General features: G+C 53.5%; 23 non-coding genes and 1 pseudogene across 23 annotated transcripts; all 24 read right to left on the bottom strand.

The window, feature by feature from the left end:
* Nucleotides 1–286: 286 nt before the first annotated feature.
* LOC145274586 (U2 spliceosomal RNA) lies at nucleotides 287–487 on the bottom strand. Its single transcript, XR_013866803.1, has one exon. It is a non-coding gene; the product is annotated as a U2 spliceosomal RNA (small nuclear RNA).
* A 357-nt stretch (nucleotides 488–844) lies between these two features.
* On the bottom strand, nucleotides 845–1045 carry LOC145274585 (U2 spliceosomal RNA). Its single transcript, XR_013866802.1, has one exon. It is a non-coding gene; the product is annotated as a U2 spliceosomal RNA (small nuclear RNA).
* Nucleotides 1046–1402: 357 nt separating this feature from the next.
* On the bottom strand, nucleotides 1403–1603 carry LOC145274582 (U2 spliceosomal RNA). The gene has a single exon (XR_013866800.1). It is a non-coding gene; the product is annotated as a U2 spliceosomal RNA (small nuclear RNA).
* A 357-nt stretch (nucleotides 1604–1960) lies between these two features.
* On the bottom strand, nucleotides 1961–2161 carry LOC145274581 (U2 spliceosomal RNA). Its single transcript, XR_013866799.1, has one exon. It is a non-coding gene; the product is annotated as a U2 spliceosomal RNA (small nuclear RNA).
* Nucleotides 2162–2518: 357 nt separating this feature from the next.
* On the bottom strand, nucleotides 2519–2719 carry LOC145274580 (U2 spliceosomal RNA). Its single transcript, XR_013866798.1, has one exon. It is a non-coding gene; the product is annotated as a U2 spliceosomal RNA (small nuclear RNA).
* Nucleotides 2720–3076: 357 nt separating this feature from the next.
* Nucleotides 3077–3277, bottom strand: LOC145274579 (U2 spliceosomal RNA). Its single transcript, XR_013866797.1, has one exon. It is a non-coding gene; the product is annotated as a U2 spliceosomal RNA (small nuclear RNA).
* A 357-nt stretch (nucleotides 3278–3634) lies between these two features.
* Nucleotides 3635–3826, bottom strand: LOC145274623 (U2 spliceosomal RNA). The gene has a single exon (XR_013866836.1). It is a non-coding gene; the product is annotated as a U2 spliceosomal RNA (small nuclear RNA).
* Nucleotides 3827–11864: 8038 nt separating this feature from the next.
* Nucleotides 11865–11996, bottom strand: LOC145274630 (U2 spliceosomal RNA; annotated as a pseudogene).
* A 357-nt stretch (nucleotides 11997–12353) lies between these two features.
* On the bottom strand, nucleotides 12354–12554 carry LOC145274578 (U2 spliceosomal RNA). The gene has a single exon (XR_013866796.1). It is a non-coding gene; the product is annotated as a U2 spliceosomal RNA (small nuclear RNA).
* Nucleotides 12555–12911: 357 nt separating this feature from the next.
* LOC145274577 (U2 spliceosomal RNA) lies at nucleotides 12912–13112 on the bottom strand. Its single transcript, XR_013866795.1, has one exon. It is a non-coding gene; the product is annotated as a U2 spliceosomal RNA (small nuclear RNA).
* Nucleotides 13113–13469: 357 nt separating this feature from the next.
* Nucleotides 13470–13670, bottom strand: LOC145274576 (U2 spliceosomal RNA). Its single transcript, XR_013866794.1, has one exon. It is a non-coding gene; the product is annotated as a U2 spliceosomal RNA (small nuclear RNA).
* A 357-nt stretch (nucleotides 13671–14027) lies between these two features.
* Nucleotides 14028–14228, bottom strand: LOC145274575 (U2 spliceosomal RNA). The gene has a single exon (XR_013866793.1). It is a non-coding gene; the product is annotated as a U2 spliceosomal RNA (small nuclear RNA).
* A 357-nt stretch (nucleotides 14229–14585) lies between these two features.
* On the bottom strand, nucleotides 14586–14786 carry LOC145274574 (U2 spliceosomal RNA). Its single transcript, XR_013866792.1, has one exon. It is a non-coding gene; the product is annotated as a U2 spliceosomal RNA (small nuclear RNA).
* A 357-nt stretch (nucleotides 14787–15143) lies between these two features.
* Nucleotides 15144–15344, bottom strand: LOC145274573 (U2 spliceosomal RNA). Its single transcript, XR_013866791.1, has one exon. It is a non-coding gene; the product is annotated as a U2 spliceosomal RNA (small nuclear RNA).
* Nucleotides 15345–15701: 357 nt separating this feature from the next.
* On the bottom strand, nucleotides 15702–15902 carry LOC145274570 (U2 spliceosomal RNA). The gene has a single exon (XR_013866789.1). It is a non-coding gene; the product is annotated as a U2 spliceosomal RNA (small nuclear RNA).
* A 357-nt stretch (nucleotides 15903–16259) lies between these two features.
* On the bottom strand, nucleotides 16260–16460 carry LOC145274569 (U2 spliceosomal RNA). Its single transcript, XR_013866788.1, has one exon. It is a non-coding gene; the product is annotated as a U2 spliceosomal RNA (small nuclear RNA).
* Nucleotides 16461–16817: 357 nt separating this feature from the next.
* Nucleotides 16818–17018, bottom strand: LOC145274568 (U2 spliceosomal RNA). Its single transcript, XR_013866787.1, has one exon. It is a non-coding gene; the product is annotated as a U2 spliceosomal RNA (small nuclear RNA).
* A 357-nt stretch (nucleotides 17019–17375) lies between these two features.
* LOC145274567 (U2 spliceosomal RNA) lies at nucleotides 17376–17576 on the bottom strand. Its single transcript, XR_013866786.1, has one exon. It is a non-coding gene; the product is annotated as a U2 spliceosomal RNA (small nuclear RNA).
* A 357-nt stretch (nucleotides 17577–17933) lies between these two features.
* Nucleotides 17934–18134, bottom strand: LOC145274566 (U2 spliceosomal RNA). The gene has a single exon (XR_013866785.1). It is a non-coding gene; the product is annotated as a U2 spliceosomal RNA (small nuclear RNA).
* Nucleotides 18135–18491: 357 nt separating this feature from the next.
* On the bottom strand, nucleotides 18492–18692 carry LOC145274564 (U2 spliceosomal RNA). The gene has a single exon (XR_013866783.1). It is a non-coding gene; the product is annotated as a U2 spliceosomal RNA (small nuclear RNA).
* A 357-nt stretch (nucleotides 18693–19049) lies between these two features.
* LOC145274563 (U2 spliceosomal RNA) lies at nucleotides 19050–19250 on the bottom strand. The gene has a single exon (XR_013866782.1). It is a non-coding gene; the product is annotated as a U2 spliceosomal RNA (small nuclear RNA).
* A 357-nt stretch (nucleotides 19251–19607) lies between these two features.
* Nucleotides 19608–19808, bottom strand: LOC145274562 (U2 spliceosomal RNA). Its single transcript, XR_013866781.1, has one exon. It is a non-coding gene; the product is annotated as a U2 spliceosomal RNA (small nuclear RNA).
* A 357-nt stretch (nucleotides 19809–20165) lies between these two features.
* On the bottom strand, nucleotides 20166–20366 carry LOC145274560 (U2 spliceosomal RNA). The gene has a single exon (XR_013866780.1). It is a non-coding gene; the product is annotated as a U2 spliceosomal RNA (small nuclear RNA).
* A 357-nt stretch (nucleotides 20367–20723) lies between these two features.
* On the bottom strand, nucleotides 20724–20924 carry LOC145274613 (U2 spliceosomal RNA). The gene has a single exon (XR_013866827.1). It is a non-coding gene; the product is annotated as a U2 spliceosomal RNA (small nuclear RNA).
* Nucleotides 20925–26544: the final 5620 nt, after the last annotated feature.

Genomic DNA, 26544 nt, shown 5'->3' with positions numbered 1-26544 from the left:
AACGACCCCCCTACCCCCGGCCCCTCTCTACTAGTGGAAGCGTCGATCGCAGGCAGCGGCCAAGGAGGGCCGCCCGCCCGCCTCCGTCATCCAGCTAATGAGACCAACGAACGGTCCATCCAGCCGAGCGGACCGAACCGAAAGCGAACGAAAGCAAAGCCAGCAACAACTAAGTAAAGGGAAGTAAGGACCAACAAAGTCGTTTAGTTTAGTAGTAAGATCAAAGTAGTAGTCAGTCTGTTTTTGGGATTGCGTTTTCTGACTCTTTCCCGAGCGAGCTGGGGTCAGAATCGGGGCTGTTAACTCCTGGAGGCAGTGCAATACCAGGCCAACCCGTGGAGAAGGGGGAGCAAGCTCCTAACCCTTGACCGAGTTCCAAAAATCAGTTTAATATCGTGATCCCTCCATGCGAGGGACCTATCAGATATTAAGCTGATAAGAACAGATACTACACTTTGATCTTAGCCAGAAGAGGCCGAGAAGCGATAAAGGGGCTCCCTCCGGGGCCGGGGTCGTCAGTGGACCGGTCCGGGCGGCAAAGGTTGCGGGCAGAGCGACAACGACCCCCCTACCCCCGGCCCCTCTCTACTAGTGGAAGCGTCGATCGCAGGCAGCGGCCAAGGAGGGCCGCCCGCCCGCCTCCGTCATCCAGCTAATGAGACCAACGAACGGTCCATCCAGCCGAGCGGACCGAACCGAAAGCGAACGAAAGCAAAGCCAGCAACAACTAAGTAAAGGGAAGTAAGGACCAACAAAGTCGTTTAGTTTAGTAGTAAGATCAAAGTAGTAGTCAGTCTGTTTTTGGGATTGCGTTTTCTGACTCTTTCCCGAGCGAGCTGGGGTCAGAATCGGGGCTGTTAACTCCTGGAGGCAGTGCAATACCAGGCCAACCCGTGGAGAAGGGGGAGCAAGCTCCTAACCCTTGACCGAGTTCCAAAAATCAGTTTAATATCGTGATCCCTCCATGCGAGGGACCTATCAGATATTAAGCTGATAAGAACAGATACTACACTTTGATCTTAGCCAGAAGAGGCCGAGAAGCGATAAAGGGGCTCCCTCCGGGGCCGGGGTCGTCAGTGGACCGGTCCGGGCGGCAAAGGTTGCGGGCAGAGCGACAACGACCCCCCTACCCCCGGCCCCTCTCTACTAGTGGAAGCGTCGATCGCAGGCAGCGGCCAAGGAGGGCCGCCCGCCCGCCTCCGTCATCCAGCTAATGAGACCAACGAACGGTCCATCCAGCCGAGCGGACCGAACCGAAAGCGAACGAAAGCAAAGCCAGCAACAACTAAGTAAAGGGAAGTAAGGACCAACAAAGTCGTTTAGTTTAGTAGTAAGATCAAAGTAGTAGTCAGTCTGTTTTTGGGATTGCGTTTTCTGACTCTTTCCCGAGCGAGCTGGGGTCAGAATCGGGGCTGTTAACTCCTGGAGGCAGTGCAATACCAGGCCAACCCGTGGAGAAGGGGGAGCAAGCTCCTAACCCTTGACCGAGTTCCAAAAATCAGTTTAATATCGTGATCCCTCCATGCGAGGGACCTATCAGATATTAAGCTGATAAGAACAGATACTACACTTTGATCTTAGCCAGAAGAGGCCGAGAAGCGATAAAGGGGCTCCCTCCGGGGCCGGGGTCGTCAGTGGACCGGTCCGGGCGGCAAAGGTTGCGGGCAGAGCGACAACGACCCCCCTACCCCCGGCCCCTCTCTACTAGTGGAAGCGTCGATCGCAGGCAGCGGCCAAGGAGGGCCGCCCGCCCGCCTCCGTCATCCAGCTAATGAGACCAACGAACGGTCCATCCAGCCGAGCGGACCGAACCGAAAGCGAACGAAAGCAAAGCCAGCAACAACTAAGTAAAGGGAAGTAAGGACCAACAAAGTCGTTTAGTTTAGTAGTAAGATCAAAGTAGTAGTCAGTCTGTTTTTGGGATTGCGTTTTCTGACTCTTTCCCGAGCGAGCTGGGGTCAGAATCGGGGCTGTTAACTCCTGGAGGCAGTGCAATACCAGGCCAACCCGTGGAGAAGGGGGAGCAAGCTCCTAACCCTTGACCGAGTTCCAAAAATCAGTTTAATATCGTGATCCCTCCATGCGAGGGACCTATCAGATATTAAGCTGATAAGAACAGATACTACACTTTGATCTTAGCCAGAAGAGGCCGAGAAGCGATAAAGGGGCTCCCTCCGGGGCCGGGGTCGTCAGTGGACCGGTCCGGGCGGCAAAGGTTGCGGGCAGAGCGACAACGACCCCCCTACCCCCGGCCCCTCTCTACTAGTGGAAGCGTCGATCGCAGGCAGCGGCCAAGGAGGGCCGCCCGCCCGCCTCCGTCATCCAGCTAATGAGACCAACGAACGGTCCATCCAGCCGAGCGGACCGAACCGAAAGCGAACGAAAGCAAAGCCAGCAACAACTAAGTAAAGGGAAGTAAGGACCAACAAAGTCGTTTAGTTTAGTAGTAAGATCAAAGTAGTAGTCAGTCTGTTTTTGGGATTGCGTTTTCTGACTCTTTCCCGAGCGAGCTGGGGTCAGAATCGGGGCTGTTAACTCCTGGAGGCAGTGCAATACCAGGCCAACCCGTGGAGAAGGGGGAGCAAGCTCCTAACCCTTGACCGAGTTCCAAAAATCAGTTTAATATCGTGATCCCTCCATGCGAGGGACCTATCAGATATTAAGCTGATAAGAACAGATACTACACTTTGATCTTAGCCAGAAGAGGCCGAGAAGCGATAAAGGGGCTCCCTCCGGGGCCGGGGTCGTCAGTGGACCGGTCCGGGCGGCAAAGGTTGCGGGCAGAGCGACAACGACCCCCCTACCCCCGGCCCCTCTCTACTAGTGGAAGCGTCGATCGCAGGCAGCGGCCAAGGAGGGCCGCCCGCCCGCCTCCGTCATCCAGCTAATGAGACCAACGAACGGTCCATCCAGCCGAGCGGACCGAACCGAAAGCGAACGAAAGCAAAGCCAGCAACAACTAAGTAAAGGGAAGTAAGGACCAACAAAGTCGTTTAGTTTAGTAGTAAGATCAAAGTAGTAGTCAGTCTGTTTTTGGGATTGCGTTTTCTGACTCTTTCCCGAGCGAGCTGGGGTCAGAATCGGGGCTGTTAACTCCTGGAGGCAGTGCAATACCAGGCCAACCCGTGGAGAAGGGGGAGCAAGCTCCTAACCCTTGACCGAGTTCCAAAAATCAGTTTAATATCGTGATCCCTCCATGCGAGGGACCTATCAGATATTAAGCTGATAAGAACAGATACTACACTTTGATCTTAGCCAGAAGAGGCCGAGAAGCGATAAAGGGGCTCCCTCCGGGGCCGGGGTCGTCAGTGGACCGGTCCGGGCGGCAAAGGTTGCGGGCAGAGCGACAACGACCCCCCTACCCCCGGCCCCTCTCTACTAGTGGAAGCGTCGATCGCAGGCAGCGGCCAAGGAGGGCCGCCCGCCCGCCTCCGTCATCCAGCTAATGAGACCAACGAACGGTCCATCCAGCCGAGCGGACCGAACCGAAAGCGAACGAAAGCAAAGCCAGCAACAACTAAGTAAAGGGAAGTAAGGACCAACAAAGTCGTTTAGTTTAGTAGTAAGATCAAAGTAGTAGTCAGTCTGTTTTTGGGATTGCGTTTTCTGACTCTTTCCCGAGCGAGCTGGGGTCAGAATCGGGGCTGTTAACTCCTGGAGGCAGTGCAATACCAGGCCAACCCGTGGAGAAGGGGGAGCAAGCTCCTAACCCTTGACCGAGTTCCAAAAATCAGTTTAATATCGTGATCCCTCCATGCGAGGGACCTATCAGATATTAAGCTGATAAGAACAGATACTACACTTTGATCTTATTTATATATTTTATTTTCCGTAAAAGTACATACATATTTTCACAAAAATTGAAATTTTATAAAAAACATACAACAATTACAAAAAACAAAATTAGGCACAAGGCCCTATAAGAAATTGGGAGGGGGAGGGTACAGGGTCTTTGTGACTATTTGACATTATTGAAAATGCAGACTTTGGAGTCTTACTCTTGACTGGCAACATTTACCAAAATACCTCATTCACTCTGTGGATCCTAATCTAACTAATAACCCCAGCGTTCAGTGTAAAAATAACATATTTACAATTTGCAACAAAAAACTTGTCTGTGTGTTGTGTGTGCATTTTTTTTTTTTTTTTTTTTTTTTTTTTTTTTTTAAAACAAAAACAAAATAGTGTGTGTGAGTGCATTTGTTAAAAGTTCAAAAAGTTCAAATTCATTAAAATTATGTACAGTTTGTAATTAATTGTAAAAGCACGTGGAGTGGGGCAAGCTAGTCAAAAGAGTTCAATTTAAACATAAAAAATAAAGCCTACTTGGTTTGTTAGTATTGACCCCCCCTACTAATCTAACGTCTAGACCCCCCACTGTTTTCCGGGAAACCGAAAACAAGCAGGGTGATCCCTATATGGGGTTGGGGTGAAGCCTTAATAGGAGAAAAAGAAAAACAACGGGAGGAGGGGTTGATTGGTGACCTCTGAGTACTGGGGGAAAGACCAGGATTACATCCAAAACAAAAAGCAGGTAACGGGGGAGCGGGTGGACTCAGAGGTTCTCTAGCACCGAAAATAATAACAGGGGCGGGATCTCGTTTATACCACCAGTCAAGAGTCTCTTTACTTGATTATGCTAAACTAAGCGGGATGGGTTCCGAAGGACCCAGCACCGCCCGTGCCATGCTTAAGGAGGGAACACGTATTGGAACTTGGCTCCTCGACGGATGCACAGACTAGTGTTGTGCACCCACCTCTTATTAAACTCCGCTCGAGGCAACCTCCTCCAATCGCATCTGATCTTTACTTTAAGCAGATGTTTAAAGTAAACGATCAGATCCCGATCTGGAACAGATATCCCTTCGCGGACCAACTTGAGGCGCGTGATCCATATCACCATGCGCGCCACTGCTAGGATCGCCAGGAAAACCATTCTTTCCTCCCTGGGGAACGGCGGCTCCATGTTGTAAACAAAATATCCTTCGTCGAGTTCGAGCGGGCACTCGGCATCGATGCGGGCCGTTACCCCTTCGACGTATTCCAATAGGGCCTGGATCCGGCTGCAACTAAAAAACGCATGCCCGAGGGTCTCGAGCCTGTGTTCGTCGCAGCGCGGGCACCAGGCGCTTGTATGTTGTTTGTACTTGCTGAATTCGTCGAAGAGGGGCAGTGCTTTTCGGACCAGTCGCCAGGTCAGGGAAAATTCAGAGTTAGTCAAAAAATCCCGACCCGGCGCCCAACTCCATTGAGAGCGGATAACCTCCATCGACCAACCTAACCGCCTACAAAGAGGATCCTTCGCGGTACCCACCACTAACTCCCGATAAAGGCTCTTTCTAGGCTGTTCGAGGACACTGGTCCCCGGCAATGCTCTAAGTGCGGTCCGGCATTCGGCAAAGAACTTGTGCTCCCCCCTCGGTTTACGACGACCTTCTACCGAGGGGTCAGGTTCGAGATTGGGAAACGAGTTCTCAACCACGGGGACCCATGGAGCGTTCTCCTCTAGCGAACGGCTCAGGAAAGCCAATCTCTCAGCGTTTTTATGACACTTGAGACTGGGCTGACCTAGGCCTCCCTCACTCGGACTTTGGACACAGACCTCTCTGCACACATAGTGCTTACCCTCGTCCCACAGCAGTGAGTCGAGGCACTCTTGTAAGCGGGTTAGGCGTTGTGCAGGGAGAGGAAGTACAGACAAACGGTAAAGGATGAGCGGAAAGACGTATGTGGCACACGCCTCCGCCCGACCCTTCAAGGACAATTTCCTTCGAATCCAAGTCTTGACCGACGATTTGACCTTGCCATATACTTCCGACCAGTTTTTCTCCAGCTGAAGTCCCGGTCCAAACCAGACACCGAGAATACGGACCGGTCCATCGGTCCAGCTGAAGATGCCTGGAAGCGAGTTTACCCCGGTCCAGGCTCCCAACCGCAGGCCGACAGACTTGCTGCGGTTGAAGACGGCCCCTGTGACTTTTTCGTATCGAGCGAGCGCCTCGACCACCGCTTGAACGTCCGTGGGGCAAGACACGAACACGGTGACGTCATCGGCGAACGCGGAAACCCTGGCTCGTGTGCCTCCAGGGAGAGCTATTCCGCGCAGGACTGGTGTAGCCGCCTCGTCCCTTAACTTGCGAAGGAGGGGTTCCAACGCCAGGACATACAAAAGAGGCGACAGCGGACAACCCTGACGCACCGACCGGGAGACGGCGAAAGACTCCGACAGCTTACCGTTGATCTGCACCGCTACCGCCGGCCTATCATACAGGACAAAGATCCACTTGCGGAAGTCCGGATTAAATCCGGCAGCCTCTAAAACAGATCCCAGGAACCGATGGTCGACCCTATCGAACGCCTTGGACTGATCCAAACTGATCAGCGCGGCTTCCGTGTCGTCTTCTGTTCCCTCTATGATCGAGCGAATCAAATGAAGATTGTCTTGAATCGATCTCCCCTTCACAGCATAAGTCTGGTCGGGTTCGATCAAGTCAGCGATGACAACCTGCAAACGATTCGCAAGAATCTTTGCCAAAATCTTTAACTCTGTGTTTAGCAGAGTCAAGGGCCTAAAGTCATCAAAGTTTTCCACCCCACCATGCCGTTGACCTTTCCTCAGCAATGTGATCACTCCCTTGGTCACCTGTCCAGGGATGGATCCCTGGGCAAACCAATGGTTGAACATATCCTTCAGAATAGGGACCAACATGGGCGACAGCCTCAAGTAAAATTCGTAGGGCAAACCATCAAGCCCCGGGGACTTGTTGTAGCCGACCTGCTTCAACGCAGTAATGACCTCATGTTCCGTAACAAGACCATCACAGCTAGCCGCTCGAGCCGCCGAGAGGCGGGGCGAGTCAGCCAAATAGCTGCCAAACTCATCGACCCTGAGTCCGGGTAGTTGGGTGAAGCGCTCCGATAGATGCTTCCGAAACCCCCCGCAAATCTCCCGCGTCGATACCAGAGCGTGTCCTTCCAGGTTATACACTTTCCGAATGTACCCGTCCGAACCGCGTCTTAGAGCAGCCTTACGCTCAACAGCGTCAACATTAACAGCTTCGTTAGAGACTTTCATTAACCTAGCCCTAACTACCTGACCTTCATACCGCTCGCTAGCCAAGCGGCCGAGGTCCTGTTTAGCTAGTGCTACCTCTAGGGGGTCCCCCCCCTCCACCGCCCGGGTCAGCTTATCCTCTATACGCTTCTTTGCCTTGGCCTTATCTAGCGCGAGGCGTTGGCTGTATTGGACAGAGAAGCGTCTAATTTTGGCCTTAAGGCTAACCCACCACTTACTCCCTGTAACCGCCCCCACTAAAGCCCGCTGAATTAATTCGGTAACCTTCGACCGGTAGTCCTCCAGCTCCAACAAGGTGCTGTTGAACTTCCAGTATCCGGCTAGTTTGGGCCTAGCACTTAAGTTCAAACGGGCCATAACGAGTTTATGGTCCGAGTGTCCTAGCAAGTGGAACGTGGGGCACGATAGAAAGTCTACGTCGCCTCTTCTAATTAACATCCGATCCAAGTAAGTACTCGGATGGGAAGGCACTACGGAATGCCACGTCCACATCTCCCGCCCCGGGTAATCCAGACGAAATCTGTCGACGAGGTCGCACGAAGCCATCAGGTCAGACAGACTGTTGTCATACCACACCGACCCGCTAGCCCCCCCGACCTTATCTATATTGGGATCAAGGATTGCATTCCAATCACCCATTAACACTAACCGTTCCGGATCCACTAAGTAGCCCTCCAACCGTCGAAAAAAGGATACCCTCTCTCCATGAGAATTAGGAGCATAAACAGCGACAATCCGAAAAACACTGCAATTAATGGCAACATCAACAACGACCGCCCGCCCGTCCTCGCCTGCGTGAACAACATTCACCGACGCTGACAGGGTGCGATTCACTAGCAAGGAGATTCCACGACTATAAGTATTGCCATATGCTGAGTAGACATCGTAATCGTTTACCAGCACCTGACAATCCTCGTCACAAACAAAGTGGGTCTCCTGGATAGCGGCAATATCTACCTTAAGGGACACCAAGTCTCTAACAACGCGCGAGGCCTTGCTTCGACACCTGATGCCCCTCACATTAAAAGTGGCCAAGTTCAAAGACATGTTCACTTACCTTAAGCAGTGTCACAAACGGGTCTGAAATCCTCGGGGGTGAGGACGCAGCAGGCATGGCCGAGACTGCCCGTGAGCAGTTCGGATGAAAATATTCCGTCTCGGGAGGCGCCTCCTACATCCAATGGGAAGGTTAACTTAAGTGCCCTGTAAAATGAGGGGTGCACAAAAACGGGGATCCTTCCTTCACACCTTAGAGAAAGTTTATGAAGAGATGGGTGTTCGAGGTCTACCAGTTTGACTTCTTCAAAAGCCGTCTTGGCAGCCTCCAGCATGTTCCATAGTCCTTTGGTTCTGCCGTCCCTGTCTGCTCTCACAAAGGTGGTCAGCATTGGGGCATCCGCGAAGTGCAGAGGGTTTGTGATGTCTTTCCCCTCTACTGCCTCCATTTGTTTTAGCTTCTGAAGTTGGGCCTTAGGTTTGCCTTTCAAATCGGTGTTGGTTTGCGTAGGGCCAACTTCACATATTTTGCTTCCTGGCAGGAACGGAAGCTTTTTCGTGCGTTCCGTCCTGACAGGTATGCTCTCCTTCTGGTCCGCTTTGTCTTCAGGAGCCGCGGAAGAAAGGGGGGTTTGTGGAGAAGCGTTTAGAGGGGCTACGGCTTGTTCCGCCTGCGTGTCGTTGGTGATGTTGTTCCCCTCCTCCGGTGGAGCCATTTCGTTGTTGGTAACATCCCCCGTTGGAGTGGTTTCCCTCTTTCTTTTGTTCCTCCTTCTCCCCTTTCTCTTTACTCCTGTTTCCTCGGGCTCCCTGACAATCTCCTCCGAGCCCGCTTCCTCCTCCGATTCTGTTGGGGAGAAAGGAAGCTTCCTTTTACTGGAAGTCACCGTCTCCATTTTTTCCGGGGACGGTTCTTGACCTCCGTTATCCGTAGACCTGGAGTCTGCCTGTTCTGTGTTTTTGCTTTCGTTGTCTGTGTTTGTGGTGTTTTTACTTGTGGTGATTGTGGTGTTCTTGTTTGAGTTGTCTGTGTTTGTGGTGTTTTCATTTGTGGTGATTGTGGTGTTCTTGTTTGAGTTGTCTGTGTTTGTGGTGTTTTCATTTGTGGTGATTGTGGTGTTCTTGTTTGAGTTGTCTGTGTTTGTGGTGTTTTTATTTGTGGTGATTGTGGTGTTCTTGTTTGAGTTGTCTGTGTTTGTGGTGTTTTTATTGGTGGTGATTGTGGTGTTCTTGTTTGAGTTGTCTGTGTTTGTGGTGTTTTTATTTGTGGTGATTGTGGTGTTCTTGTTTGAGTTGTCTGTGTTTGTGGTGTTTTTACTTGTGGTGATTGTGGTGTTCTTGTTTGAGTTGTCTGTGTTTGTGGTGTTTTTACTTGTGGTGATTGTGGTGTTCTTGTTTGAGTTATCTGTGTTTGTGGTGTCTTTGTTTGTGGTGACCGGTGTGTTTTTGTTTGTGTTGACTGCAATGTTTTTTAAATTGTTTGTATTGTCCTTAGTGGGTTTTGCATTGTCTTTGCTGATGTTGTTGGTGTTGATGTTCTGAGGTCTGCTGTTTGTCTGTTGTTGTCCTGGTCGGTTTTTTCGGACGACCTTGCTCCAGCCGTCGTCGTTCCCTTGGTTCGCCGGAGCAGATGTGGTTGACTTGGTCTCTGCCGGCTTGGTTGGTGCCTTAGCCGCTGGTCTTGTGGGACAGTCCTTGGACATATGTCCTTGCTTTTGACAATGCCAGCAATGTGGCTTCCTCCCCTCTACTATCACCGACATTGTCCATTCTCGGTACTTAAGCACCGCCGGAATTTTGTTGAATCCGCTCCTGTCGACTCTCATGACCAGCTTATAATCTCCCGTCATGAGGTTCCGCGGGCCTCTAACCGGACACACCGACTCTACCTCTCCATACTGGCTGAGCACCGCACCAAGTTGACGCGAGCCCAAGTAACAGGGAACACCCAGTATCGACACCGTTGTCCTCCTTCTTCCCTGATACTCCGGCTTCATGGAGAGGTGCTTCCACGTCAGGTTGTTCCTGGAAAGTTTCTCAGCATCCTCCTTATCGGGCAGCAGGACTTCCCACTTGGCGTAGCTACAACGACATATGTAGCTCGCCGGCACATTTAGGTCCTGGAGCAGCTGCGCCATAGTTTCCTTCGGCACTCCTGTCAGGCTTCTGCTACGGGTGTCGGTCGTGATGAAGGACAAGACCCGCTGCTCCAGTTCCTCCACAGCTCCAGGAAGAGGCAGAATTACATTTCCATCAGTGTACTGCTTGAATGTAGATTCAAACAGCTCCCTGTATTCCTGTGGAGACAGTTGTTTTTGTGGGCCCCAGGCTTGGGTTGCCTCCTGGTTGCTATTCTTGTTGTTGTTGGGGCACTCCTTGGTGGGTGGCACCTTAACCTTAGCGGCTGTTGTTGTTGTTGCCCCATCTTTGGGTTCCACCGTTAAAACCTTGGGGGAGCCTTTGGCAGGAGGTAAGGCAGGCCATTCCTCTCCTGCCTCTTGAGTTGTCTCCCCTTCCGCTGGCGTCTCTTTTGTGGTCCGAGGTTTGTTCCCGGTTGAGCCGGCAGATTTTCCTTTTGCCGCCTCTACCCTAGGTGGGTCAGCTTTCGGCGGGCTGTTGCCTGCGACAGTTGCTGGATCCTTCCAACTTGGAGGGGGCCCCAGGAGTCTTTCTAGAGATGCTAGCGTCTCTTTGATTCGCTCGGCATCTCTATTGGTTGCCCCGTCCGCCTCGGGTACATCCCCCTTCTTTGGCTTATCAGAAGCGGGGAGGAGTGGGACATTTGGTGTCCCCTCCTTCTTGGTTTTCATGGCTGGTTCCTCCTCCGGAATCCTCTCTATCGACTGGGCACCTGGAGTCTCTTGAGGATCTGCCATTGCTGGGGTTTGGTCGGCTCCGCTTTTGGGGGTGCTGACCTCTTGGGGAGCATGGGGTGGGTTTGGTGACCCCAGTTGCTCAGCTACATCTAGGGGAGCAGCGGGCTGCTTCTCTCCCCTCTCATCGTCATTTGTAGCCTTTTTGGCACATTTTGCTCCCCTCGGAGGGGAACCCTCCTGGGGAGTGGCGCTTTCTTTTGCCCCTTTTTTGGACGGCATCTCGTGGTCTACTAAAAGTTCGCTGACCCCGTGACGTCGAACAAAGTGTAGCGTGGGTGGGGAGAAAAGAAAAAAGGAGGGACGGGGGGGAAGGAAGAACTAAGGGGGGGGGGTTTAGAAGGGGCGGGCTCTTGAAGAAAATAGAGTTTCGGCCTCCCCTCACGGGGATGCCTGGTTAGCAGCTCGAATCCCCCCGCGAGGGGGGAGAGCAGAGAAGGAAGACGCAGTGGGTGCTAGCGGAACAGGGCGCCGCGTCGCAATTAAGAGCGAGAGGGGATAGGCATCTCCGCCCACTGAGGGGAGCCGAGACGAAGCACCCACCCTACCCCACGTCCCCCTGCCCACTTAGCTACCCAAACAGAAGCGATAAAGGGAACCCTGTCTGCTCAATCCTCTGGGAGAGCAGCGAAAGGATAGACAAAGTTTTGGCCTGGCAGGTCAGAGTGCTGCTCAGGCAATTAAGGGTGGAGAAATTAGACCATCTCGGTCTCGAGAGGTGAGACCAAAACGAAGAAAAAACAATAACAAAAAACAAAAAACCAACAAAAGCAGGTCACAACTACCAGCTTAGTGGTGCTGGTCCCGAAATTCCAGTCTCCCAAAAGAGGGGATCGGTTTTCGGGTCCTAGCTCCCACAAATGTGGAGTCGGTCCTTCAGGTCCTGACTCCCCAAAGGAGGGGGTCTGGTCCTTGCAAACGAAGGTTAGTAAATGAACACCTTAAACCTAGCCCGAGAGCCCGGTGGTGGATCCCTTCTAAGAGCAGAAGCTTTGTATGCTGAAGAACAGATACTACACTTTGATCTTAGCCAGAAGAGGCCGAGAAGCGATAAAGGGGCTCCCTCCGGGGCCGGGGTCGTCAGTGGACCGGTCCGGGCGGCAAAGGTTGCGGGCAGAGCGACAACGACCCCCCTACCCCCGGCCCCTCTCTACTAGTGGAAGCGTCGATCGCAGGCAGCGGCCAAGGAGGGCCGCCCGCCCGCCTCCGTCATCCAGCTAATGAGACCAACGAACGGTCCATCCAGCCGAGCGGACCGAACCGAAAGCGAACGAAAGCAAAGCCAGCAACAACTAAGTAAAGGGAAGTAAGGACCAACAAAGTCGTTTAGTTTAGTAGTAAGATCAAAGTAGTAGTCAGTCTGTTTTTGGGATTGCGTTTTCTGACTCTTTCCCGAGCGAGCTGGGGTCAGAATCGGGGCTGTTAACTCCTGGAGGCAGTGCAATACCAGGCCAACCCGTGGAGAAGGGGGAGCAAGCTCCTAACCCTTGACCGAGTTCCAAAAATCAGTTTAATATCGTGATCCCTCCATGCGAGGGACCTATCAGATATTAAGCTGATAAGAACAGATACTACACTTTGATCTTAGCCAGAAGAGGCCGAGAAGCGATAAAGGGGCTCCCTCCGGGGCCGGGGTCGTCAGTGGACCGGTCCGGGCGGCAAAGGTTGCGGGCAGAGCGACAACGACCCCCCTACCCCCGGCCCCTCTCTACTAGTGGAAGCGTCGATCGCAGGCAGCGGCCAAGGAGGGCCGCCCGCCCGCCTCCGTCATCCAGCTAATGAGACCAACGAACGGTCCATCCAGCCGAGCGGACCGAACCGAAAGCGAACGAAAGCAAAGCCAGCAACAACTAAGTAAAGGGAAGTAAGGACCAACAAAGTCGTTTAGTTTAGTAGTAAGATCAAAGTAGTAGTCAGTCTGTTTTTGGGATTGCGTTTTCTGACTCTTTCCCGAGCGAGCTGGGGTCAGAATCGGGGCTGTTAACTCCTGGAGGCAGTGCAATACCAGGCCAACCCGTGGAGAAGGGGGAGCAAGCTCCTAACCCTTGACCGAGTTCCAAAAATCAGTTTAATATCGTGATCCCTCCATGCGAGGGACCTATCAGATATTAAGCTGATAAGAACAGATACTACACTTTGATCTTAGCCAGAAGAGGCCGAGAAGCGATAAAGGGGCTCCCTCCGGGGCCGGGGTCGTCAGTGGACCGGTCCGGGCGGCAAAGGTTGCGGGCAGAGCGACAACGACCCCCCTACCCCCGGCCCCTCTCTACTAGTGGAAGCGTCGATCGCAGGCAGCGGCCAAGGAGGGCCGCCCGCCCGCCTCCGTCATCCAGCTAATGAGACCAACGAACGGTCCATCCAGCCGAGCGGACCGAACCGAAAGCGAACGAAAGCAAAGCCAGCAACAACTAAGTAAAGGGAAGTAAGGACCAACAAAGTCGTTTAGTTTAGTAGTAAGATCAAAGTAGTAGTCAGTCTGTTTTTGGGATTGCGTTTTCTGACTCTTTCCCGAGCGAGCTGGGGTCAGAATCGGGGCTGTTAACTCCTGGAGGCAGTGCAATACCAGGCCAACCCGTGGAGAAGGGGGAGCAAGCTCCTAACCCTTGACCGAGTTCCAAAAATCAGTTTAATATCGTGATCCCTCCATGCGAGGGACCTATCAGATATTAAGCTGATAAGAACAGATACTACACTTTGATCTTAGCCAGAAGAGGCCGAGAAGCGATAAAGGGGCTCCCTCCGGGGCCGGGGTCGTCAGTGGACCGGTCCGGGCGGCAAAGGTTGCGGGCAGAGCGACAACGACCCCCCTACCCCCGGCCCCTCTCTACTAGTGGAAGCGTCGATCGCAGGCAGCGGCCAAGGAGGGCCGCCCGCCCGCCTCCGTCATCCAGCTAATGAGACCAACGAACGGTCCATCCAGCCGAGCGGACCGAACCGAAAGCGAACGAAAGCAAAGCCAGCAACAACTAAGTAAAGGGAAGTAAGGACCAACAAAGTCGTTTAGTTTAGTAGTAAGATCAAAGTAGTAGTCAGTCTGTTTTTGGGATTGCGTTTTCTGACTCTTTCCCGAGCGAGCTGGGGTCAGAATCGGGGCTGTTAACTCCTGGAGGCAGTGCAATACCAGGCCAACCCGTGGAGAAGGGGGAGCAAGCTCCTAACCCTTGACCGAGTTCCAAAAATCAGTTTAATATCGTGATCCCTCCATGCGAGGGACCTATCAGATATTAAGCTGATAAGAACAGATACTACACTTTGATCTTAGCCAGAAGAGGCCGAGAAGCGATAAAGGGGCTCCCTCCGGGGCCGGGGTCGTCAGTGGACCGGTCCGGGCGGCAAAGGTTGCGGGCAGAGCGACAACGACCCCCCTACCCCCGGCCCCTCTCTACTAGTGGAAGCGTCGATCGCAGGCAGCGGCCAAGGAGGGCCGCCCGCCCGCCTCCGTCATCCAGCTAATGAGACCAACGAACGGTCCATCCAGCCGAGCGGACCGAACCGAAAGCGAACGAAAGCAAAGCCAGCAACAACTAAGTAAAGGGAAGTAAGGACCAACAAAGTCGTTTAGTTTAGTAGTAAGATCAAAGTAGTAGTCAGTCTGTTTTTGGGATTGCGTTTTCTGACTCTTTCCCGAGCGAGCTGGGGTCAGAATCGGGGCTGTTAACTCCTGGAGGCAGTGCAATACCAGGCCAACCCGTGGAGAAGGGGGAGCAAGCTCCTAACCCTTGACCGAGTTCCAAAAATCAGTTTAATATCGTGATCCCTCCATGCGAGGGACCTATCAGATATTAAGCTGATAAGAACAGATACTACACTTTGATCTTAGCCAGAAGAGGCCGAGAAGCGATAAAGGGGCTCCCTCCGGGGCCGGGGTCGTCAGTGGACCGGTCCGGGCGGCAAAGGTTGCGGGCAGAGCGACAACGACCCCCCTACCCCCGGCCCCTCTCTACTAGTGGAAGCGTCGATCGCAGGCAGCGGCCAAGGAGGGCCGCCCGCCCGCCTCCGTCATCCAGCTAATGAGACCAACGAACGGTCCATCCAGCCGAGCGGACCGAACCGAAAGCGAACGAAAGCAAAGCCAGCAACAACTAAGTAAAGGGAAGTAAGGACCAACAAAGTCGTTTAGTTTAGTAGTAAGATCAAAGTAGTAGTCAGTCTGTTTTTGGGATTGCGTTTTCTGACTCTTTCCCGAGCGAGCTGGGGTCAGAATCGGGGCTGTTAACTCCTGGAGGCAGTGCAATACCAGGCCAACCCGTGGAGAAGGGGGAGCAAGCTCCTAACCCTTGACCGAGTTCCAAAAATCAGTTTAATATCGTGATCCCTCCATGCGAGGGACCTATCAGATATTAAGCTGATAAGAACAGATACTACACTTTGATCTTAGCCAGAAGAGGCCGAGAAGCGATAAAGGGGCTCCCTCCGGGGCCGGGGTCGTCAGTGGACCGGTCCGGGCGGCAAAGGTTGCGGGCAGAGCGACAACGACCCCCCTACCCCCGGCCCCTCTCTACTAGTGGAAGCGTCGATCGCAGGCAGCGGCCAAGGAGGGCCGCCCGCCCGCCTCCGTCATCCAGCTAATGAGACCAACGAACGGTCCATCCAGCCGAGCGGACCGAACCGAAAGCGAACGAAAGCAAAGCCAGCAACAACTAAGTAAAGGGAAGTAAGGACCAACAAAGTCGTTTAGTTTAGTAGTAAGATCAAAGTAGTAGTCAGTCTGTTTTTGGGATTGCGTTTTCTGACTCTTTCCCGAGCGAGCTGGGGTCAGAATCGGGGCTGTTAACTCCTGGAGGCAGTGCAATACCAGGCCAACCCGTGGAGAAGGGGGAGCAAGCTCCTAACCCTTGACCGAGTTCCAAAAATCAGTTTAATATCGTGATCCCTCCATGCGAGGGACCTATCAGATATTAAGCTGATAAGAACAGATACTACACTTTGATCTTAGCCAGAAGAGGCCGAGAAGCGATAAAGGGGCTCCCTCCGGGGCCGGGGTCGTCAGTGGACCGGTCCGGGCGGCAAAGGTTGCGGGCAGAGCGACAACGACCCCCCTACCCCCGGCCCCTCTCTACTAGTGGAAGCGTCGATCGCAGGCAGCGGCCAAGGAGGGCCGCCCGCCCGCCTCCGTCATCCAGCTAATGAGACCAACGAACGGTCCATCCAGCCGAGCGGACCGAACCGAAAGCGAACGAAAGCAAAGCCAGCAACAACTAAGTAAAGGGAAGTAAGGACCAACAAAGTCGTTTAGTTTAGTAGTAAGATCAAAGTAGTAGTCAGTCTGTTTTTGGGATTGCGTTTTCTGACTCTTTCCCGAGCGAGCTGGGGTCAGAATCGGGGCTGTTAACTCCTGGAGGCAGTGCAATACCAGGCCAACCCGTGGAGAAGGGGGAGCAAGCTCCTAACCCTTGACCGAGTTCCAAAAATCAGTTTAATATCGTGATCCCTCCATGCGAGGGACCTATCAGATATTAAGCTGATAAGAACAGATACTACACTTTGATCTTAGCCAGAAGAGGCCGAGAAGCGATAAAGGGGCTCCCTCCGGGGCCGGGGTCGTCAGTGGACCGGTCCGGGCGGCAAAGGTTGCGGGCAGAGCGACAACGACCCCCCTACCCCCGGCCCCTCTCTACTAGTGGAAGCGTCGATCGCAGGCAGCGGCCAAGGAGGGCCGCCCGCCCGCCTCCGTCATCCAGCTAATGAGACCAACGAACGGTCCATCCAGCCGAGCGGACCGAACCGAAAGCGAACGAAAGCAAAGCCAGCAACAACTAAGTAAAGGGAAGTAAGGACCAACAAAGTCGTTTAGTTTAGTAGTAAGATCAAAGTAGTAGTCAGTCTGTTTTTGGGATTGCGTTTTCTGACTCTTTCCCGAGCGAGCTGGGGTCAGAATCGGGGCTGTTAACTCCTGGAGGCAGTGCAATACCAGGCCAACCCGTGGAGAAGGGGGAGCAAGCTCCTAACCCTTGACCGAGTTCCAAAAATCAGTTTAATATCGTGATCCCTCCATGCGAGGGACCTATCAGATATTAAGCTGATAAGAACAGATACTACACTTTGATCTTAGCCAGAAGAGGCCGAGAAGCGATAAAGGGGCTCCCTCCGGGGCCGGGGTCGTCAGTGGACCGGTCCGGGCGGCAAAGGTTGCGGGCAGAGCGACAACGACCCCCCTACCCCCGGCCCCTCTCTACTAGTGGAAGCGTCGATCGCAGGCAGCGGCCAAGGAGGGCCGCCCGCCCGCCTCCGTCATCCAGCTAATGAGACCAACGAACGGTCCATCCAGCCGAGCGGACCGAACCGAAAGCGAACGAAAGCAAAGCCAGCAACAACTAAGTAAAGGGAAGTAAGGACCAACAAAGTCGTTTAGTTTAGTAGTAAGATCAAAGTAGTAGTCAGTCTGTTTTTGGGATTGCGTTTTCTGACTCTTTCCCGAGCGAGCTGGGGTCAGAATCGGGGCTGTTAACTCCTGGAGGCAGTGCAATACCAGGCCAACCCGTGGAGAAGGGGGAGCAAGCTCCTAACCCTTGACCGAGTTCCAAAAATCAGTTTAATATCGTGATCCCTCCATGCGAGGGACCTATCAGATATTAAGCTGATAAGAACAGATACTACACTTTGATCTTAGCCAGAAGAGGCCGAGAAGCGATAAAGGGGCTCCCTCCGGGGCCGGGGTCGTCAGTGGACCGGTCCGGGCGGCAAAGGTTGCGGGCAGAGCGACAACGACCCCCCTACCCCCGGCCCCTCTCTACTAGTGGAAGCGTCGATCGCAGGCAGCGGCCAAGGAGGGCCGCCCGCCCGCCTCCGTCATCCAGCTAATGAGACCAACGAACGGTCCATCCAGCCGAGCGGACCGAACCGAAAGCGAACGAAAGCAAAGCCAGCAACAACTAAGTAAAGGGAAGTAAGGACCAACAAAGTCGTTTAGTTTAGTAGTAAGATCAAAGTAGTAGTCAGTCTGTTTTTGGGATTGCGTTTTCTGACTCTTTCCCGAGCGAGCTGGGGTCAGAATCGGGGCTGTTAACTCCTGGAGGCAGTGCAATACCAGGCCAACCCGTGGAGAAGGGGGAGCAAGCTCCTAACCCTTGACCGAGTTCCAAAAATCAGTTTAATATCGTGATCCCTCCATGCGAGGGACCTATCAGATATTAAGCTGATAAGAACAGATACTACACTTTGATCTTAGCCAGAAGAGGCCGAGAAGCGATAAAGGGGCTCCCTCCGGGGCCGGGGTCGTCAGTGGACCGGTCCGGGCGGCAAAGGTTGCGGGCAGAGCGACAACGACCCCCCTACCCCCGGCCCCTCTCTACTAGTGGAAGCGTCGATCGCAGGCAGCGGCCAAGGAGGGCCGCCCGCCCGCCTCCGTCATCCAGCTAATGAGACCAACGAACGGTCCATCCAGCCGAGCGGACCGAACCGAAAGCGAACGAAAGCAAAGCCAGCAACAACTAAGTAAAGGGAAGTAAGGACCAACAAAGTCGTTTAGTTTAGTAGTAAGATCAAAGTAGTAGTCAGTCTGTTTTTGGGATTGCGTTTTCTGACTCTTTCCCGAGCGAGCTGGGGTCAGAATCGGGGCTGTTAACTCCTGGAGGCAGTGCAATACCAGGCCAACCCGTGGAGAAGGGGGAGCAAGCTCCTAACCCTTGACCGAGTTCCAAAAATCAGTTTAATATCGTGATCCCTCCATGCGAGGGACCTATCAGATATTAAGCTGATAAGAACAGATACTACACTTTGATCTTAGCCAGAAGAGGCCGAGAAGCGATAAAGGGGCTCCCTCCGGGGCCGGGGTCGTCAGTGGACCGGTCCGGGCGGCAAAGGTTGCGGGCAGAGCGACAACGACCCCCCTACCCCCGGCCCCTCTCTACTAGTGGAAGCGTCGATCGCAGGCAGCGGCCAAGGAGGGCCGCCCGCCCGCCTCCGTCATCCAGCTAATGAGACCAACGAACGGTCCATCCAGCCGAGCGGACCGAACCGAAAGCGAACGAAAGCAAAGCCAGCAACAACTAAGTAAAGGGAAGTAAGGACCAACAAAGTCGTTTAGTTTAGTAGTAAGATCAAAGTAGTAGTCAGTCTGTTTTTGGGATTGCGTTTTCTGACTCTTTCCCGAGCGAGCTGGGGTCAGAATCGGGGCTGTTAACTCCTGGAGGCAGTGCAATACCAGGCCAACCCGTGGAGAAGGGGGAGCAAGCTCCTAACCCTTGACCGAGTTCCAAAAATCAGTTTAATATCGTGATCCCTCCATGCGAGGGACCTATCAGATATTAAGCTGATAAGAACAGATACTACACTTTGATCTTAGCCAGAAGAGGCCGAGAAGCGATAAAGGGGCTCCCTCCGGGGCCGGGGTCGTCAGTGGACCGGTCCGGGCGGCAAAGGTTGCGGGCAGAGCGACAACGACCCCCCTACCCCCGGCCCCTCTCTACTAGTGGAAGCGTCGATCGCAGGCAGCGGCCAAGGAGGGCCGCCCGCCCGCCTCCGTCATCCAGCTAATGAGACCAACGAACGGTCCATCCAGCCGAGCGGACCGAACCGAAAGCGAACGAAAGCAAAGCCAGCAACAACTAAGTAAAGGGAAGTAAGGACCAACAAAGTCGTTTAGTTTAGTAGTAAGATCAAAGTAGTAGTCAGTCTGTTTTTGGGATTGCGTTTTCTGACTCTTTCCCGAGCGAGCTGGGGTCAGAATCGGGGCTGTTAACTCCTGGAGGCAGTGCAATACCAGGCCAACCCGTGGAGAAGGGGGAGCAAGCTCCTAACCCTTGACCGAGTTCCAAAAATCAGTTTAATATCGTGATCCCTCCATGCGAGGGACCTATCAGATATTAAGCTGATAAGAACAGATACTACACTTTGATCTTAGCCAGAAGAGGCCGAGAAGCGATAAAGGGGCTCCCTCCGGGGCCGGGGTCGTCAGTGGACCGGTCCGGGCGGCAAAGGTTGCGGGCAGAGCGACAACGACCCCCCTACCCCCGGCCCCTCTCTACTAGTGGAAGCGTCGATCGCAGGCAGCGGCCAAGGAGGGCCGCCCGCCCGCCTCCGTCATCCAGCTAATGAGACCAACGAACGGTCCATCCAGCCGAGCGGACCGAACCGAAAGCGAACGAAAGCAAAGCCAGCAACAACTAAGTAAAGGGAAGTAAGGACCAACAAAGTCGTTTAGTTTAGTAGTAAGATCAAAGTAGTAGTCAGTCTGTTTTTGGGATTGCGTTTTCTGACTCTTTCCCGAGCGAGCTGGGGTCAGAATCGGGGCTGTTAACTCCTGGAGGCAGTGCAATACCAGGCCAACCCGTGGAGAAGGGGGAGCAAGCTCCTAACCCTTGACCGAGTTCCAAAAATCAGTTTAATATCGTGATCCCTCCATGCGAGGGACCTATCAGATATTAAGCTGATAAGAACAGATACTACACTTTGATCTTAGCCAGAAGAGGCCGAGAAGCGATAAAGGGGCTCCCTCCGGGGCCGGGGTCGTCAGTGGACCGGTCCGGGCGGCAAAGGTTGCGGGCAGAGCGACAACGACCCCCCTACCCCCGGCCCCTCTCTACTAGTGGAAGCGTCGATCGCAGGCAGCGGCCAAGGAGGGCCGCCCGCCCGCCTCCGTCATCCAGCTAATGAGACCAACGAACGGTCCATCCAGCCGAGCGGACCGAACCGAAAGCGAACGAAAGCAAAGCCAGCAACAACTAAGTAAAGGGAAGTAAGGACCAACAAAGTCGTTTAGTTTAGTAGTAAGATCAAAGTAGTAGTCAGTCTGTTTTTGGGATTGCGTTTTCTGACTCTTTCCCGAGCGAGCTGGGGTCAGAATCGGGGCTGTTAACTCCTGGAGGCAGTGCAATACCAGGCCAACCCGTGGAGAAGGGGGAGCAAGCTCCTAACCCTTGACCGAGTTCCAAAAATCAGTTTAATATCGTGATCCCTCCATGCGAGGGACCTATCAGATATTAAGCTGATAAGAACAGATACTACACTTTGATCTTAGCCAGAAGAGGCCGAGAATTTATTTAGTCGTTACGGCCCCGACCTTGGCATTATCTACTGCCAAGGCCTTATTTGGGGTCCGTAACAACTTAGGCACCAGGGCCAAGTAGGGGGGGGGGGTGTGGGGAAAAAAGAAATCGGGTCTTGACTAAAGCTAACGCTAGACTTGTACTGAAAGACAAGTTCTTTATTAAAAGACTACACTAGAGAACTATCATTCTACAATTCGCCTTACATTCTTACCAGGACCTATTTAAAACAAAACTAATTCTCCCCAGCTTAACGGGATGGCAGGCGACCTTCATGCATTCTGTAATAATAAAAAAGTGTATTTACATAAACAAAACAAAAATATATGTACAAACAAAAGTATTTTTTTTTTTTTTTTTTTTTTTTTTTTTTTTTTTTTTTTTTTTTTTTAAATAAATGGGGGTGAGATGAAGGGGAGGGGGGCAAGCTAAAATACACCCAAAAAGAAAGAAAAAGAAAACAACTTAACAAAATGCCTATGGGGGCGGATTAGTAAGGGACCCTCCCATCCTACTCTCTACTCGTTAGTGGAACGCCCACTGTCTTCCGGTCCCCTCCCCGAAGGGAAAGGTGAAAGCAAGCAGGTCGCTCCCTAGTGGGGAATGGAGGATCTACAGGACAGCAAAAACTGCTGGTGAAAAAAAATAACTTGTGGAGGGGGTTCGTCGGGAATGGACGGCGTCTTCCAAGATAAAAATGCATAAGGGGCAACAAAGGCCGGGGACAAAACAAACAAGTGGGAGTGGGCATCTTTGGAAGCTCTCCTAGTGCCGAATAAAAATAAATCAGGGACCGGATCGACACACATACATCCCTAGTCTAGGCCCTAATAAAGATACTCATCTTCCACTCGAAGTGGTTACCATCTCCTAACTAACCCTAGCTTCTACCCATGGACAAGAGTAAACTCTTGTTTAACAAATACATTGGGGTGGGTTCCGAGTATAGAAAACACCAACCCCAGCACCCTAGGACCAATTCTAACCAGGGGGAAGCACGAACTCGAACCTGGCTCCTCGTCGGATGCACAAACTAGTGTTGTGCACCCATCTTCTATCAAAGTCGATGCGGGGCAACCTTTCCCAATCGCATCTGATTTTCGTTTTAAGTTGGTGCTTAAAACGAACGACCAGATCCCGATCGGAAACAGACTGCCCCTCATAGACGATGTCTAGACGTGAAACCCACGTCACTAACCTAGCTACGGCTAGTATCGCTAGAAACACCAACCGTTTCTCCCTAGAAAACGGCGGGTCCACATTATCGACCACATACGCTAAATCAAGTGGCACCGACCGCTCGGGGTCGATGCGAGCCGTTACCTCTTCGACATACCTCCAGAGACTCCGCACCCCGCTGCAAAGAAAGAACGCGTGTTCCCTCGTCTCGTCCTCCTCCTCGTCATTGCAGCGGGGGCACGGGGGATAATAAAATTCTCTATCCCGGCAATCCCTGGCAAGTCGGTCGAAAAGTGGCAACGCGTCCCGGACCAGTCTCCACGTTACTGAAAATTCTGAATTATTTAAATGACTGCTGGCAGGCGCCCAACTCCACAGCGAGAGAACCTCCTCCCCCGACAGATGTAGCCGCTCCACCAGCGGATCGTTAGCGGTCCCCACCACTAGATCCCGATACAGCCTCCTCCTAGACCGCGCAAGGTCACTGGACCCCGGCAACGCCCTAAGGGCAGCCCGGCACTCGGTGAAGAAACGCGAATCCCCTGCTGGTCTTCTGCGACCTTCAGCGGCAGGGGCGGATACGAGCTGCGGAAAAGCCTGTTCCACCGCTGGTACCCAGTGCGTCTCCTCTAACAGTGTACGACTCAGGAACGCCAGTCTTTCAGCATGCTTGTGACTTTTCAAGTCCGGCATTCCCAAGCCTCCCTCGCCAAGTTTCTGCGTACAGACCTGTCTACGGACATACGGCTTTCCTCCTTTCCACAGCAGTTTAAAAAGGAGGCGCTCTAAAGCCTTACAGCGGTCCGCAGGCAGGGGAAGAACAGATAAACGGTAAAGGATCAGCGGAAACACGTAAGTGGCGCATGCCTCCGCACGACCCTTCAAGGACAACCTCCTTCGAATCCAAGACACGACCGACGATTCGACCTTCGTCTGTACCTCCGACCAATTCTTGTCCAACTGGAGATCCGGCCCGAACCACACGCCGAGGATCTTAACCGGGCCATCAGTCCAGCCGAACGCACCTGGAAGCGAGTTTACCCCGGTCCAGGCGCTCAACCGCAGGCCGACGGACTTGCTGCGATTGATCACGGCCCCTGTAACAACTTCGTACTCAGCGATCGCCTCTATCACCGCTTCGATGTCGTTACGACAAGCTGCGAAAACGGTGACGTCATCAGCGTACGCGGACACCCTGGCAAATCGGCCGCCAGGTAGAGCAATGCCGCGTAGGACTGGTCTCGCCGCCTCGTCCCTTAATTTGCGAAGGAAGGGCTCCAACGCCAGGACATAGAGCAGAGGCGACAGCGGACAGCCCTGCCGCACCGACCGAGAGACCCCAAAGGACTCCGACAACCTACCGTTGACTTGCACCACTACCGCGGGATCACGATACAGAGCAGAGACCCACTTGCGGAAGTCCGGACCAAAGCCGGCGGTTTCCACAACAGACCTCAGGAACCCATGGTCCACCCTATCGAACGCCTTGGACTGATCCAAATTGATCAGCGCGGCTTCCGTGTCGTCTTCTAAACCCTCTAAGATCAAGCGCACCAGGTGCAAGTTGTTCTGAATTGATCGACCCTTCACAGCGTAATTCTGATCCGGTTCGATCAAGTCACCGATAACAACCTGCATCCGGTTTGCGAGAACACGAGCCAAAATCTTCACGTCTGCGTTAAGCAGAGTGATCGGCCTGTAATCGTCTAGATTCCCCCCTCCAGGTTGGTTCCCCTTCTTCAGAAGCGTGACCACTCCTTTGGTTACCTGTCTCGGGATCGAGCCCGTGACAAACCAGTGGTTAAACACGCCCGTCAGAAGGGGCACAAACATGGGCGACAGCCTCAAGAACAATTCATAGGGCAAACCATCAAGTCCCGGAGATTTGTTGAGGCCTACCTGCTTCAACGCAGTAATGACCTCACGCTCCGTAACCATCCCCTCGCAGCTAGCCGCTCGGTCCGCAGTAAGGCGGGGCGAGCCAGCCAAATAGCCGCCAAACTCCTGGCCGCGGAGTCTGGGTAGTTGGGTGAATCGCTCCTCCAGATGTTGTCGAAACCCGTTGCAGATCTCCCGCGCCGACACGAGAGAGCGCCCTTCCAGGTCTTTCACTTCCCGAATGTACCCATCCGAGCCACGTCTTAAAGCAGCCCCACGCTCAACAGCGTCAACGTTCGCGGCTTCGTTGGAGACTCTTTTTAACCTAGCTCTAACTACCTGACCTGTGTATCGCTCGCTAGCCAAGCGATTCAGGTCCTCCTTTACTAGAGCTAGTTCTAGGGAATCCCCCCCTGCCACCGCCCGGGTCAGTCTATCGTCTAAGTGCCTTTTGGTCCGAGCCCTAACTAACGCGAGGCTTTGGCTATAGTGGACACAAAAGCGCCTAATGGTGACCTTAAGCTTAACCCACCAGCTACTCCCGGTAACCGCCCCCACTAACTCCCTCTGGATTAGTGTTGTCAGCCGCTCCCGGAAGTCTTCCGACTCCAACAAGGAGGCGTTCAACTTCCAGTAGCCAGCCAACCTAGGCCTATTACCTAACTTCAAACGGGCCAACACGAGTTTGTGGTCCGAATGACCTAGCCAGTGGAACGTGGGACAAGATAGAAAATCTACGTCGCCCCTTCTAATTAACATCCTGTCCAAGTATGTACTTGGACTGGAGGCCGCACTAGTATGCCACGTCCACATCTCCCTCCCGGGGTGATCCAGACGGAACCTATCGACCAGATCGCACGAGGCCATCAGGTCAGACAGGCTGCTTTCACACCAACCCGACCCTCTAACCCCCCCGACCTTATCTATGCTGGGGTCCAGGACGGCATTCCAGTCCCCCATTAAGACTACCCGCTCCGGACCCGAAGAGAGAAACACCTCCACCCGCCGAAAAAAGGAAACCCTCTCGCTGGGGATGTTAGGTGCATAAACTGCCACTATCCGGAACACGCCGCTTTTAACGGCAACATCGACCACGACCAGCCTCCCATGAGCGTCGGCGTGGATAACGGTAACCGTCGCAGACAGGGTGCGACTTACTAGAACAGAAACCCCACTGCTACGGAGATTGCCGTATGCTGAGTAAACGTCAAAGTCGTTGACCAGCACACTGCAATCCCCGGGCCCAACAAAGTGGGTCTCCTGCAACGCAGCTATATCTACCTCAAGGGCCACGAGATCCCTCAGCACGCGAGCAGCTTTGCTTCGAGATCTCATGCCCCTCGCATTCAAACTAGCCAGGTTCAAGCCCGTGGCCATGCTTCCCTACCTAGTAAAATTCGTCAACTAGGGGTCTGAAGTCCTCGGGGGACAGGACGTCAAAGGCCTGGCCAAGACTGCCCGAGAGCAGGTCGGACGTAAGCCGTCCGTCTCTAGCCAGGCCCCCAACGTCCAGAGGAAACGTAATTTTTAGAGCCCTATACAGGGAGGGGTGAACATAAATAGGGACCCGCCCCTCACTTTTCTTGGCTATTTGCCCTAGTGATGGGTGCTCCCCGTCGAATATCTTCAGCCCCTTAAACGCTGTTTTGCTGGCCTCCAGCATCCTCCATAGGGCTTTCGCTCGCCCTCCCCTATTTGGCCGGACGAACGTGATGAGCTGAGGAGCATCCGGGAAGTTTCTGGGATCAGCGACCTCCTTCTCGTCCACCTTTGAGAGGCTTTCGAGGGACTTGAGATGTTTTTTTTGTCTTCCGTTGAGGTCGCTGACCGTCTCACTCATCCTTACTTCACATATCCTTTCCCCCGGCCAGAAAGGAAACTTCCTTGTCTTCTCCTCTCTGGGGGCTGCCGGCTTCTCTGTTAGTTTTCTTACTGGCTCCTCAGCCTCCATCGGTGTTTCAGGGGCTTCGCCCGGCTCCTTTTCCTCTGGAGGCGTGTTGAATAGGGGAGGGGTGGCCTGGACATCCTCATCGGGGGCTGTTGGCGGATGCTCAGGGTCTTCTTCTGCCGTCTTTTCTCTTTTTGCATCCTTCTTGGATTCTCCTCCATCTTCTCCTTCTGATTCGGAGGAGCTGACCCTGAGCTTCCGTTTGGCCGACACCGCCGCTCCTCTGGGTGTTGTTGTGGGAGCGGACACCTCAGCTATTTTCTTGGTCCTCCTGGACACCACCTTGCTCCAGGTGTCGGCCTCGTTCCTTTCAACTGCCTTTTCTTCGGCCGGCTTCTGCCCCTTGTTCTTCTTCTCTTCCTCTATCCTTTTGGGACAGAAGCGGGACACATGGCCAGGTTTTTGGCAGGACCAGCAGTGCGGTCTCCTCCCTTCTACCAGAACTAGCATGGTCCAACCCTCGCAAGATAGTTGGGAGGGGATCTTTTCTACCTCCTTCCTATCGACCCTCATCTCGAGCTTAATCTCCCCCATCCTTATTCCACGGGGCCCAATCACCGGCTGCACACTTTCAACCTCTCCATATTGGGACATCGTGGCACCCAGCTG

The sequence above is a fragment of the Euprymna scolopes genome, unplaced genomic scaffold (genome assembly GCF_053919585.1).
Source record: "Euprymna scolopes isolate OS-2025 unplaced genomic scaffold, ASM5391958v1 sca39, whole genome shotgun sequence".
NCBI lineage: Eukaryota > Metazoa > Mollusca > Cephalopoda > Sepiida > Sepiolidae > Euprymna > Euprymna scolopes.
The sequence above is the reverse complement of the archived record's forward strand: the minus strand, read 5'-3'. Positions and strand labels throughout refer to the sequence as shown.